General features: G+C 39.9%; 1 protein-coding gene and 2 non-coding genes across 3 annotated transcripts in view; 2 read left to right on the plus strand and 1 right to left on the minus strand.

Annotated features, from left to right (window-relative positions):
* Window positions 1-13,433, minus strand: part of LOC148825555 (antigen WC1.1-like) — a 219,990-nt gene that overhangs the window by 142,545 nt on the left and 64,012 nt on the right. The window lies entirely within an intron of this gene.
* On the plus strand, window positions 251-332 carry trnas-gcu (transfer RNA serine (anticodon GCU)). The gene has a single exon. It is a non-coding gene; the product is annotated as a tRNA-Ser (tRNA).
* Window positions 6,955-7,026, plus strand: trnat-cgu (transfer RNA threonine (anticodon CGU)). Its single transcript has one exon. It is a non-coding gene; the product is annotated as a tRNA-Thr (tRNA).

Here is a 13,433-nt window from a genome sequence, read left to right on the forward strand (position 1 = left end):
GCAGCCCCAATACTAAGAGACAGGATGAGAAATGGCTTTTATCTGGCACTTTTCATATCCAAGGAGATCAATGTGCTTTCCGTGTACAACAGGGTGTCCTCTATACTCGCCACTGAAGCACAGGACATGCCTGGTGGATTGACATCACTCAAACAAAATAGTGAAATGGCAGGTGGAAGAGGAAAATGACCATCAAGAATGAAGATGATCTTGAGCGCGCCAACTCATGTCCGAAGGGGCTATCTTTCTCGACGAGGTGGCTGAGTGGTTAAGGCGATGGACTGCTAATTCATTGTGCTCTGCACGCGTGGGTTCGAATCCCATCCTCGTCGTCTTGAGCTTCTTTCTTGTGATCTGTTTCTAAGTCTGGTTTGTGCAGTTTTGTGTAGAGCAGTAATATTTCTAGCGTTGGCTGAACATGGCTTACAGCAGTAGCGGACAGACAATAGTCTCTTAATATTTAGGTTATATTTATGTTTTGTACTGCTTTCACCTGATATTAATAGTAGTCTTGATGAACAATTTAGGGACATGGTGCATCCTGAAAAATATTCTTGTTATTTTCAATTTGGTAAAATTGCACTCACCAAAAGCTGAAACAGGTCGTGTTTACATAATGCGCAATGCAATAGCAACGTTTGGATTTGAATCTTGCTTGAGTCCCAACCTGTTACAGGAGGCGGTTTAGGAATTTTTTTAGCTCAGATACAGCTATCAATTCATCTTACATTTCTACTACATCAGTATTAGCAACGTTATCTTTACCTAGCACTAAATGTAGCTTTAAATAAGAGTAAACTTTAAAATATATGTTTGGGTTTAAAAAGATAGTTTGGGTAGCCTGTAATCGAGGAAAGATTTAATGCAAAGTATGTATTCAAATGTGAAAGACCGAAATATAAAACCAGAAGAAGATTTATTAAAACATATCTGTTGTCCTTGCGGTTTCTCCTTTATTTAATTAAATGTGGCATTGTGAAATCAACCTGTAGCTCTGCGGAAAGCAGTCACTCTCCTAGTGACAGCGGCAGGAGCAGAGAGATTATATCAGAGAGTTCGGAAATCGAGGGAAATTTATTTACGGAACATTTTATTAAACTTTCCTATCTGCTCGGCCTTACTGAAGTATTTTAGCTTTTTTGTCTATTTCTATACTATACAGTAGATAGTGTTTAGCCAGAGAAGAGAGATACAAGCACTATACCCCAAAGTAACCGCCGATTCCAATAACCTTAACTAAAGCAGGAAGATCAGTTTCTGCTCAAGACAGCCGTTTTCTGAACTGTAAATCAACACTGGCTGGAGACGCTGTGTCCGGGTTCAGTGGTTACACAATTCGCGTAATATTTCTAGCGTTGGTTGAACATGGCTTACAGCAGTAGCTGACAGACAATAGTCTCTTAATATTTAGGTTATATTTATGTTTTGTACTGCTTTCACCTGATATTAATAGTAGTCCTGATGAACGGTTTTGGGACATGGCGCATCTTGAAAAATGTTCTTGTTAATTTCAGTTTGGAAAAAATGCACTCACCAGAAACCGGAACTGGTCGTGTTTACATAATGCGCAATGCAATAGCAAAGTTTGGATTTGAAAAAAAATCTTGCTATGAGTCCTTAGCTGTTACAGGAGGCGTTTTAGGACTTTAAGCTCATAAATTCATCTTACATTTCTACTCCATCAATATTAGCAATGTTATCTTTAGCTAGCACTAAATGTAGCTCTAAATAAATGCAAATTTTAAAATGTATTATAAAATAAATGCTATTCCATATATTGTAACTTTGTGGTATTTAGAATTTGTATCTGAGGATGCAAGGGAAAGTATTATACAACTGCGAAAGAGGCTCGAATTTTAATACAATTTCGATCAAAAGAAAACCAAAATCCGTAAGATTTTACCGTCAATATCGCTCGATATTGACGTTCAGTTGAAGAAACTCTCAAAGAAGCAACTGCAGTATTGGAGAGATTTGATTTGAACCGATGTTCCATGTTTGCAACTCAATAATCCTCGAAAGAAGCAAAGACAGGTGTGTCACCATGATGCTCTTCTCAATCCAAAAGAAAGGTTTTGTATGATCCTGATCCCATCCAGAGTTTTATAAGAACTCTGGACGTTTATAGAGTAGAAGCCTGGTCCATTTCTTCAACTAAAGGAGACTATGCGAGTGAGTATTTTGATGTCGAACTGGGATTTAAATAAAGAGGAACACTACACTACTGTACATTGGGCTACGCGTGTGACAAAACGTTTCCTTTCCGACCTCTTGATAGCTCAGTTGCTAGCTCTTAAGACTGTAGAAAAAGCAGCGAGTATTTCTTATGTCCCTGGTTTGAATCCAGTTCAAAGGATGGTGTTTTCTTGTTCCTTAGTCAAAAAGTGAAAATTGCGAATTTGTCTTTCACTTTGATGTTCACCCGAAAGCTCAGTATACAAACCAAACAGAGGCGCAGGTTCAAATCGCACTCCCGACAGTCAAGCATTTTACCCTGACTTTTTTACTTGTCTTGACACTGTTCTTGTTGTGCTCGCTGACAATCACAATAGGAGGAAAACGGAGAAACTGCTTAACAAGAACACAATGGACAGGAACAAGTTTCATGAACACTTGAATGGGATTAGCAGCAGTAAGGTATGCATTCAAACACTGAAGCCTGAATTATAAAAACAGCAGAAGAAAGGTGCAGCACAATGCAATTTGTGAGAATTGGCGGGTTTTATGCTGCTTGGACTTCTTTCAAGCCTACGAAGTGACCCCCGTTTCATTTTCATTTTCAAACTTCAGAACCGAATAACAAAACGGTTTCATGTGTGACAGCATTCCATTGGAAATACCGTTTCCACGATGTATTCAGTGACGCGAATGACATATTTTAGTGCTGGCTCAAATGCGAGGAATTTCAGAAAAACCTGGAAAAGCAACGCTTTCAGTAAATGACAAATTTAAAGCGTGTAGTCAGCATGAACAGAACAACGCAATGCTCTGTAAAAACTATCTGAAGCCGCAATTCCTATTTTATCTAAGGCAGCTCATTCCGATACGATGTTTCTGCATAAGAAATGAGAAATGCCAAACTCCAAACACGTTGTTGCTATTATTGTTACCCCTGCTCCTGTAGTTTTAAACTCTAATCAGTGGGTATGCAATGTTGTCTAGGGTTTGGCCTACTTTGCTCCGTCCAAATTCCATTATGTGAATTTAAGCTTTTTTAATAACAGCATTAACAATACAATGCGTACAAACCGTTACTTATTAGCTTAAGAAGCGGCAGTGTTTAGACAAAGTGTGGTATTCGAACAGTTAATGCTGAAGTGTTTAATACTTGATCATGAGCAGATCTCCCTCGATTCAGACTAACTCTTGCTTGCCCAATACTTTCAGAGCAATATGTGAATCGAGGCTCAAAGTGGAAAGAAAGCTGAATTACGCAAAAGGTCATAAGACACTGGGGATCACTGTTACGCCATCAGGTCATGCTAGGAGGATTGGGGGGATCAAATTGACACAGAGGGACCCAACATGGTCTATCATGGACCCCACAAGCTCTATCGACTGCGCCTATTTAACTCTTGTGCTACAGCAGTAATGTTTCGGGCTGTGGATGAACATGGCATAATATAACAGCAGGAACACGTGGCCTACAAGCAGTGACAGTATCGTTATCACATTTGGCTGTAGACAGAGTAACAGGAACCGACCTAAAGTTTTGGCTGTGGATCTGTCTCATGCGAGAAAGAGACAGTAAAATAGCATGGAAAATACACGAGAAGATACCGAGAGAATTGTGCTCACTGCAAAGTAGGAAAGAAAGATGATCAGACACGTAAAACAGCTTGGTGATAATTTGCAGCGACAGTTTTATGTTATTTAGAACACGGATTTCTCTTCATGTTCCTTAAGATGTGCCATCTGTTGGTTTTATGAGAACAGTTTCTTCTAAAGTTCTGTCAATTGACAGTTGAGAGGTAGACAGTGCACGTCTTCAAGAAGACTCTTTAAGGTGATTACATGTTTCTGCGTCATAGTTTTAAAATAGTTTAGCTAAAGAGCAACGGGAGTATAAATGAATTCCCCCACCCTCTATTCGAAGATAAAACTCCATGTGCGAGTCTAAGTTTCCTTGAAGCTACTGATGTTCGTCTTTTTTGGACATTCCCGGTGATATTGTAACGCTTACGGCCGACAGGTACTGTGTAAGAGCCGGCGTACCAGAGCAGGTGACGTCACCGCCCTTCCCTGTGATAGCAGGACTACAGCTACTGGGCTCTGGAGAGATCTCTCTTTAGCTCACGGGGCTAGGTCGCTGCAGAGAGACGCGGAAGTCCCGGGTTCGAGCCTCAGTCGGGATGGGGCCGACCAGATGCGGCAAGGGCGCCCGCCGGAGCCCCCGTTGCGTTACATTGGTGTCACAAGTGGGATGGGATAGCCCTTCGCCGGGGATGGCGATTTAAGCGGGGGAGAGTGTAACGCTTACGGCCGACAGGTACTGTGTAAGAGCCGGCGTACCAGCGCAGGTGACGTCACCGCCCTTCCCTGTGATAGCAGGACTACAGCTACTGGGCTGTGGAGAGATCTCTCTTTAGCTCACGGGGCTAGGTCGCTGTAGAGAGACGCGGAAGTCCCGGGTTCGAGCCTCAGTCGGGATGGGGCCGACCAGATGCGGCAAGGGCGCCCGCCGGAGCCCCCGTTGCGTTACAATATTGACTAAGGAGCTCAATGTTTATCTGTTGTAGTTCGACATGTGCAAAACACACTTATTCCCTACAAATATCGGCCAGGTCATGATTTTCTCAACAGTTCGTGTCATTGCAATTTGAACCATACTTTTTTCCTAATGTATGCTGACCTGCCCAGTGGGCATTGATTCGTCGAATATATGTATATTCACGGCGAAAATACGGCTATACGTATATATACGTCGCCGCGACGTATAATCAACGTCGAATTGCAACCGTAAAATCGACGACATGAATAAACGCATATATAACGTCGAAAACACATCTAACACAGTTCCTGAGGCTTTTTACTGTATATATCGTGTGTGCCGCAACTAGGAGTATACGGCACTCTGCACAGTGTACGAAGTAAATTATTTTCGCAGTCATTAATTTACACGTGTATAATAAATAAATATTCTATATTTAGAATAACCTTTTTTATTCTAAATTTATTTAGAATAAATTAGAATTTATTTATTAAATTCTAATAATAATTTAGAATTTAGAATATATTTATATAACCTTTATAATAAAGGTTATAGAACAGACTTAGAGATGTGCAGATGCTCACTGATCACAATCCACCACTCACGAAGCATGCCTGCAGTTTCCCACTTTCGAGTTTCCTCTACTACAGAGTAAATTCATGGGAAGGAAGAAATAAGGAAGGAAAAATAATCGCATCGAAGCTTCAAGAGACTGGGCACAAATTAATCTGTTATTTTTGTATCCAGTCACACGGGCGACGGTGGTTGATTCCTCGATGGTGGAGTGCTTTTTTCAACCTTCTTACTCGACTGTCTTTCAATTCTGTTTTCTTTGAAAGCTTTTTGCATCTTTTAAGTGCTCTTGATTAAACTATGCATAGAAAAACAGCAGTACTGATGATTTAACGTAAAAGAATGAAACAACACCCCAACTACAGGAATGGTAACAGGAAGGATCGTGTTCTTATTTGAGATGTCTTGTCAATGCACACAGGCGTTAGAGCTGAATAATTTACTTTTAGTGGTGTTTTTAAACAAAGATGGAACATATTATTTCTATACCAGGAAGAAAGGAGCAGACTTTAACTTTAAGAGGCAAAAACGACACCTTATCAAAGCTAATATTAATTCAAATGACATCACAACAAAAGAGTGGAGCCTTGAGTGAATAAAATTAGTTTTCATTGGACATCTGTGTCTCCATAACTTTGTAGGTGAGAGAGAGGATTGTGATAATTTGCTGGTGCTTCTCAGAAGTGCGTTGGTGGTACAGGCGCCTTCCAAATAACTGAGTCGGGTTTGAATCCCAGCCAGTGCAAACCCAAATCTTTTGGAGATAATCTGTGGTCCGCTAACACATCTTTTGGAACACTACAACAGGTAACACCCCGTGTGAAACATCATGAGCATCTGTTAAACCTCTCTACCTGCCCGTTCCTTACAGTGACATGACGAGGGTCTAAAGGGACATTTTGAGCCGTAGAAACATTTTATCATTCCGTACTTTCCTGTGCAGTCAGGCCAGTTCCACTTCAACTGCGCCCGACAACGGAGGTCATTTTGAAAACAACGAGAGTAAAGGGACACTGCAGGTCTGCAGACCATCACGTCCGAGTTTAAGGACAGCAACATCAGAGACTGGAAGCTAGGGAGTTTCAGGTCTTCATTTTTATTATAGGTTCAAGAAAGTCTGAATACCTTTGCAAGAAGTATTTCAGAATCACAGTCAAATCCAGTACGAATGCCGCATAGATCTGCATTGTACAATTAGTATACTGTTTGTCCGTTGAATCAAACACGCCTTATAAAGTATTTCTAAAACAGGAGAGATCGTTAGGGAATGCGTCTACCTGTAAAACTAAAATAACTTCAAGGGCACTATAAGCAGAGGTGTGAAAGCCTGCTCTACAGAAGAACTATAGCCAGAGATGCCAAAGAGGTCGAGATTTCACCACGTGAGAGAAAGCATCTCAGAAAACGAAGTTGCGGTCGTTTCCACGCGTTATAAAACCACTAGGTCAAACAACAAGAGCTGAAAAGCCGCTGTCGAGAGTAACGCGGCCGATCGCTCTAAGGAGCTGGCTTAAACCTCCAGTCTCTGCAGGAGCATCTGTTGGAGTCACACTGCTATAGCGTATCTCCTTGTTAAGAATCCCTTTTATTGTTGTTGCTGCCTCTAGGCGATGTAAACCAGATTCAGAAAAAAAATAATTTGAATAACATTATTCCCATATTCACTTGAAGGCGCAGTGGCCAAGTGGTAAGGCGTCGATCTCGTAAACCAAAGATCGTGGGTTCAAACCCCACCCGTGCCTGTTTCATTTGTCACCGCTTTCCTTTAGTTTCAAAGTCTTCAAAAAACTCGCAATGTAGTATTTGTGCATATCCTGCCTTGTTTTTTAGACGACAAAGCCTGTCTCTCTTCACACCCATCTTCCGAATGATCGCCTCAGCATTGGGAAGAAACGTGCGTTTGGTACAGCCCCCGCTCCACGGTCTGATCACAAACAGATCGGGTGAGCTGTCAGTCCAGGTTGGAAGTAACGTTCGAAAGCACTAAAAATCTGACTTAGGAACGAGAAGACCGTGTTTTTTTAAACGAGTAAACGATAAAATAATATACTGCCTGCAAGACTATGTCAAGTTCAAGTTCAAGTTTATTGTCATTATACTAATACGCAGGTATATGGTATAACGAAATGCTATTTAGCTAGCTCTCGGACATAAGTAGTACAAAGAAAAAAACACAACAACAATACAATTGTATAACAAAAGAAAGACAGAGACAACAGCCGATGTGCAAAAAACAACAACAGGCAGTGTGCAAAACAATAAAAAGGTAACAGGTTATGTGCAACAACATGCATCAAAAGAATGAAATAAAGGGATAGAAATTATGGGGAGTGAACTTTTGACATGTATGGTAGAGGTAGATTTTCAATGTGTGTTTGGGTTTTTGGTAAGAAAGAAGGTACTGTGAGGTTCAGATCATACTGTAGGTGAGAGGTGAGGGGAGAGTGAGAGAGGCTGGGAGTTTAATAGTTTGATAGTGCGGGGGTAAAAACTGTTTCTGAGTCTGGTAGTCCGGACCCGAATGCTCCGGTACCGTTTTCCATGTCATGCTAAACGCCACAAATTGTGTTCGTCCAGTCGTATCAATCGTCCTAAAGTTACGGAAAATCGGATGCAACTGGTGCAATCACCACCCATTTCTTCAGGATAGTCGAGCGGTTTAAAACAGCACATTCACAAATTCGTGTCTTTTAAGGTTTGTGTTTCGCTCTCCAAATAGAGGCACGGGTTCAAATCCCACTCCCGACAGTCAGGAGTTTTACCCTGTCTTTCTTACCTTCCTTTATACTGTTTCAGTCTTCTTGTGCTCGCTGACAATCACAGTACGAGGAAAACGGAGAAACTGCTTAGCAAAAACAATAACGGACGGAAAAAAGCTTTGTAAACACGTGAATGTGATTAGCAGCAGTAAGGTATGCATTCAAATGTTTAACGCTGATTTATAAAAGCAGCAGAAGAAAGGTGCAGCCTTTGTGAGAATTCACGTGTTTTTATGCTGCTTGGACTTCTTTCAAGCCTATGAAGTGACCCCCGTTTTATTTTCATTTTCAAACTTCAGAACCGAATAACAAAAAGGTTTCATGTGTGACAGCATTCCGTTGCAAATACCGTTTCCACGATGTATTCAGCGACGGTAATGAAATATTTTAGTGCTGGCTCAAATGCGAGGAATTTCAGAAAAACCTGGAAAAGCAACGCTTGCAGTAAATGATAAATCTAAAGCGTGTAGTCAGCATGAACAGAACAACGCAATGCTCTATAAAAACGATCTGAAGCCGCAATTCCTCTTCTATCTCGGGCAGTTCATTCCGATACGATGTTTCCGCAGAATAAATGAAATGTCGAACTCCAAACATGTTGTTGCCATTATTATTACTCCTGCTGCTGTAGTTTTAAGCTTTAATCAGTGGGTATGTAATGTTGTAAAGGGGCTGGACTACTTTGTTCAGTCCAAATTCCATTATTTGAATTTATGCTTTTTTAATATAAGCGTTAACAACACAATGCGTGCTCAAAAACCGTTACTTATTAGCTTAAGAAGCGGCAGTGTTTTGACGAAGTGTGGTATTCGAATAGTAAATGCTGAAGTGTTTAATACTTGCTTGTGAGCCTTAGATAAATTGCCTGCTGCAATTTCAGCAAGCGGAGTTCTGCTCAGCTGCCTGTAGTACACATTGCTGATTCCTTTTGTGAGGGCACGGGCAATCTTTCAACGATAAGGCTGACGTGCCTGTCGAAATTTTGTTTCCCTTTCGCTGTGTTGTATTTGCCCTACTCGTACAACATCAATTGTGATGTCATCATTGCCCATTGGTTTGTGACTTGTTGTCATTATGTATTTTACATTACAGGAACTGAAAGTACTGAACTGAAGGTACTGAAGGTAGGAACTGAAAGTACAGACTGCTTTAATCATAAGAAAGTTTTTTTTTTCTGCTGTTCTCTTTCCTGATGTATTGGTATTTGAAGGCTATTGGGGAGCAAAGATTTTTCTTCCCGAACTCGCTATATAAGATATGGGTCCATGGTCATCTTAGTTTAGATGTACCTTTTAGAGGTGGTATTTTTCTCCATTGTTCAGCCTTCAGACATACTTGGAAAGTTTTAGGCACAGACATAGTCTTTCTTAATCCCCTTTTATCCTTAGGTGACGTCCCAGGCAAGCTTGCCCCCTGGGAATATTCACTGTGCTCTTCAGGCTTTTTTTCTGATTCTACACAGATGTTTTCTCCTTCAAACATGTCACCACTGTCTGTGCTGCCGTGTGCTGCCCATGCATCTTCTGTATCTCCTGATGAACTTCTGAGCTCTGTGTTGCCTTCCAAACTATGTCCCTCACTTTGACTTGAAATATTGACTATAGATTGTGTACTGTCATCTGGTTTTGAATCCTTACCAATACTCACCTCCTTCTGCGCCTTAAGCACTTGGATTCTTACTTTTTTTTATCTTCATGCCAAATCACTAATAAACATTTCCTGTTGCTGGAGTAATCCTCTCCAAGGACTCTGTTTGACAGTGTTGACCACATATTGTCATGCCACCTAATTTTTTTTTCTATCTTAGAAAACTTCAGAAATTCTTTGATCTCATTCCCTACTCCACCAGCCCTTGACCACAGGTCTGGCCTCCTACTCCTCTGTCCTCCTTTAAAATGTGGCATTGCCAACAATCTGAAAAATAGGGAACACATCTGAATGAAGTGGAAACATAATTGATATTCAACTCCCAATGGATGTTTATAGTGTAGGAGTGCAACAGATGTACAAATCCACTCAATGTTTTTATTTCTGTGTTTAATTTTTGAAGGACCCTATATTTTGATATAGCATCAATCACAAAACAGCATTCTGTCAATGTCATAACCACCAGCCAACTGGTGGAGATCACCTCACAAAAGAACTAACCAGTACCAGCAGCGGGTTAATAATAACGTGTTAATCCACCAGCACATGCTCTACTGTGCGGCAAGCAGCACTGTTTTAGCCATCCAAACCCGCTTCCTGCTACACGGTATTGAGTCTTCTCTTTGAGAGCTCTACCTCGCATTTACTCTGAATCTCGCTTACTGGTTACTGAACTCCCTTTTGCCTCTCGACCTTGGACCTCACCTTCTGTTTTGGATTGTTTGCTTTTCTGTACTTCCAGTATTTCGATCTACCTTTCACCTAACAATCTCGTCCTTTTCACTGAGGATTTCTGACTGTCACAGCCACATAAAAAACTAGAAAAGAAGTATGTGTTTCTTTAAAAAAAAATCTCTGGGTTGTGTTTGCAAGATTTTTAAAAATTGCAAAGTTTGTGTGGGTATGATTGTAAAAAATCAAATCATAACTGAAGAAGGCTCCATGGTCAAAACATTGTGTTTTCTTCTTCTCTTTTCAGCATGGAATAAACCTATTACTTGTTCCTTGGAGATTACCATGTGCCAATAAGATATGATCACTGTATTGACCATATACAATTTCTTGCATTAAGAATTCCTATTTTGCATACCCCAGCTTGCTCTACTTGAGATACACATACAGATGCAGCCATTCAAAGTGCGCGTCACAGACACGTACCGCAGGTGACGTCGCTCAGTATGACGCAAGATGACGCGAGGCACCGCAGTACGTGATTGGTTGACCGACAGGGGCACTCGTGGTCCGTTGGTCTGTCGTAGAAAGACTTACAGTAAACGTCTTTGCTGTGCCCGTTGTAGATATTGAATTTTACCACTGAAGGGAAATCTTAGTAGCTGAGCATAAAAAGAATAGGAGCATACTGTAACGCGTGTGAAGGCCATAAACGATATTAATTTTGGAACATAAACATACAGTATATAGTTGGTCTTGGTACTTTAAAGAAAAAAATACACACCAGTATTCCATTTCTCCCTAAACATTTTAAGCTTTGAAGTCTTTAACTAACGTGATACCGGAGTCAACAAGCATACTTTTAGAATTTGATTAAAAGGGAATATAATATGGAATCGCGTATCTCAAGAATTTAATAACGGTATGATTATATCTGTGTACTGCGGCAGGGCTGTGTAGGGCTGTTTCGCCTGCCTGTTCATGCGAGTTGTCTTGTAGCCGACTGGTCTAGGTGCGTGACTACCAACTGGTAAGTTGTGTGTTCAAATCCAGCTGGTGCTGGACTTTTCTTTTAACAAACATTTCTTCAAAAAAATAGAATAGCGATATTATGGACAATCAATTGACTTTTATATTTCAAAATATCGCAACATGATCGATATTTGCGATATTTTGAACATATCTTCCCTTCTGACAGCGGTTCCTCCTTCTATTGTGTGTGTGTGCAACAGAGTAAATTTTTATAGAGAAATGGAGGCTGGACAGTATGCGTTACAATATAAACATTTATATTGATTTAAATCGTGTTCTGATTTAAATCGCAAATGCGTGTTTAATTATGTGTTTTTTAATCATAATCAGGCTAATGCATTTCTACATTTTCTGTATGAACCAGCTTAGAGGTTCATACAGAAAGACAGCTTGTGTTTAAATTGAGTGTAAGGTAATTTATGCTTCTAAAGTCATGGTCAGCATTTATTATTGTACTGTGCTGTAAACTTTTTATGTGCCTAGTCACATTATTTTATAGCGTTTTTATTGCGTTATTAAATCCGGTGGCGCTGTGTGTTACAGTAGTTTCCTGACTCCCATGTTACACGGTCTGTGATTGAATCCCATAGAACTATGACTTTATTTTTTAACAAACATTTCTTTGAAAAAATGAAACGTTTCCCTTGGTCAGAGATTAAATAAAACCTCACTCGCACCAAACAAATTTATATTTCTAAATATCACAAAATACGTTCATTGTCTTCCAATCGAGTCGAGTTGACATTGGAAGCCTGCCACACCCGGACTGTTAAACCAACGCATTAGCACGTCAAAGCCCATCGAGGGTATTGAGCCAGTATTGGCTTTAGTATTCCCCCCCTCTCCCCTCAATTCAATTCAATTCAAGGTGTTTTATTTGCATGACAGATGGGTACAAGCAGTGTTGGGTGTGTATATTGTAATGCTTACGGCAGACAGGCACTGTGTAAGAGCCGGCGCACCAGAGCAGCGCACCGAGGGAGCGTCTGCATTTCTATCTTAGTTTTTAAAATTAGTCAAGCAATATGAAGCATCTCCTTTTACTTAGTGCCTGAGCATTAAAAGAATAGGAGCATACTGCAACGCGTGTGAAGTCCATAAACGATATTAATTTTGGAACTTAAACATACAGTATATGGCTGGTCTCCGTACTTTAAAGAAAACATACACACCAGTATTCCATTTCTCCCTAAACATTTTAAGCATCGAAGTCTTTAACTAACGCGATACCGGAGTCAACAAGCATACTTTTAGAATTTGATTAAAAGGGAATATAATAAGGAATAGCGTATCTCAAGAAATTAATAACGATATAATTATATTCATGTTGCAAAAGAACTGCAACGGACATAAAAACTCCCTTGCTTTTAACAGAGTGTTCCATAATTTCTAACTACGAAAATGCCAGGTGAAAGGATTTGTAAACATATTTTGTTAAAGCAAGTCAGTTTTTTCCGCAACACATAAAATACATTTTTCCAAGAAAGTTTAGCCTTTGTCACTAATGAAACCACTATATAAAGACATAAATATAGAAATCTTAAGATTTGTTTTATTTAATGTTGGTAGCAGGATGAACTGTCAGAGTGTATATTTTGTCGCAGAGTTGCTGCAAGATGTTAACAGTGAAAAAGGTATTTAGAAATGAGTTATTTCAAGATGAAAATTTTCAGAATAATTGCAAATCTAGCAGGATAGAGAAAGCACAGAAAACTGGCAGTTAGATTGATCAGATTAGTATGAAAAGTAATTTAGCAAAGGGAATTAGAAGAGTGACAAACTAGTATACTTTAGATCTTTTTTTTCTGAACCAGGGACAATCTGATCATGTTTCCCTATAACAATAATAAAAAACTTTATTTGATATATCACCATTAAAGGTGGCATCTCAAAGCAATACAGTAGATGTAAAAACAGATAAAAGGACCACAGATTACAAAGTAAATGCATATAAGAAAGACAAGCAGTTAGAGGTGCTACCAAAATTAGAAAATGAAGCAGATACAGACACTAAGTCTTCTGAAAAGAAAGGTTCTGAG

Source organism: Atractosteus spatula, chromosome 10 (assembly GCF_055471065.1).
Source record: "Atractosteus spatula isolate fAtrSpa1 chromosome 10, fAtrSpa1.hap1, whole genome shotgun sequence".
Lineage (NCBI taxonomy): Eukaryota > Metazoa > Chordata > Actinopteri > Semionotiformes > Lepisosteidae > Atractosteus > Atractosteus spatula.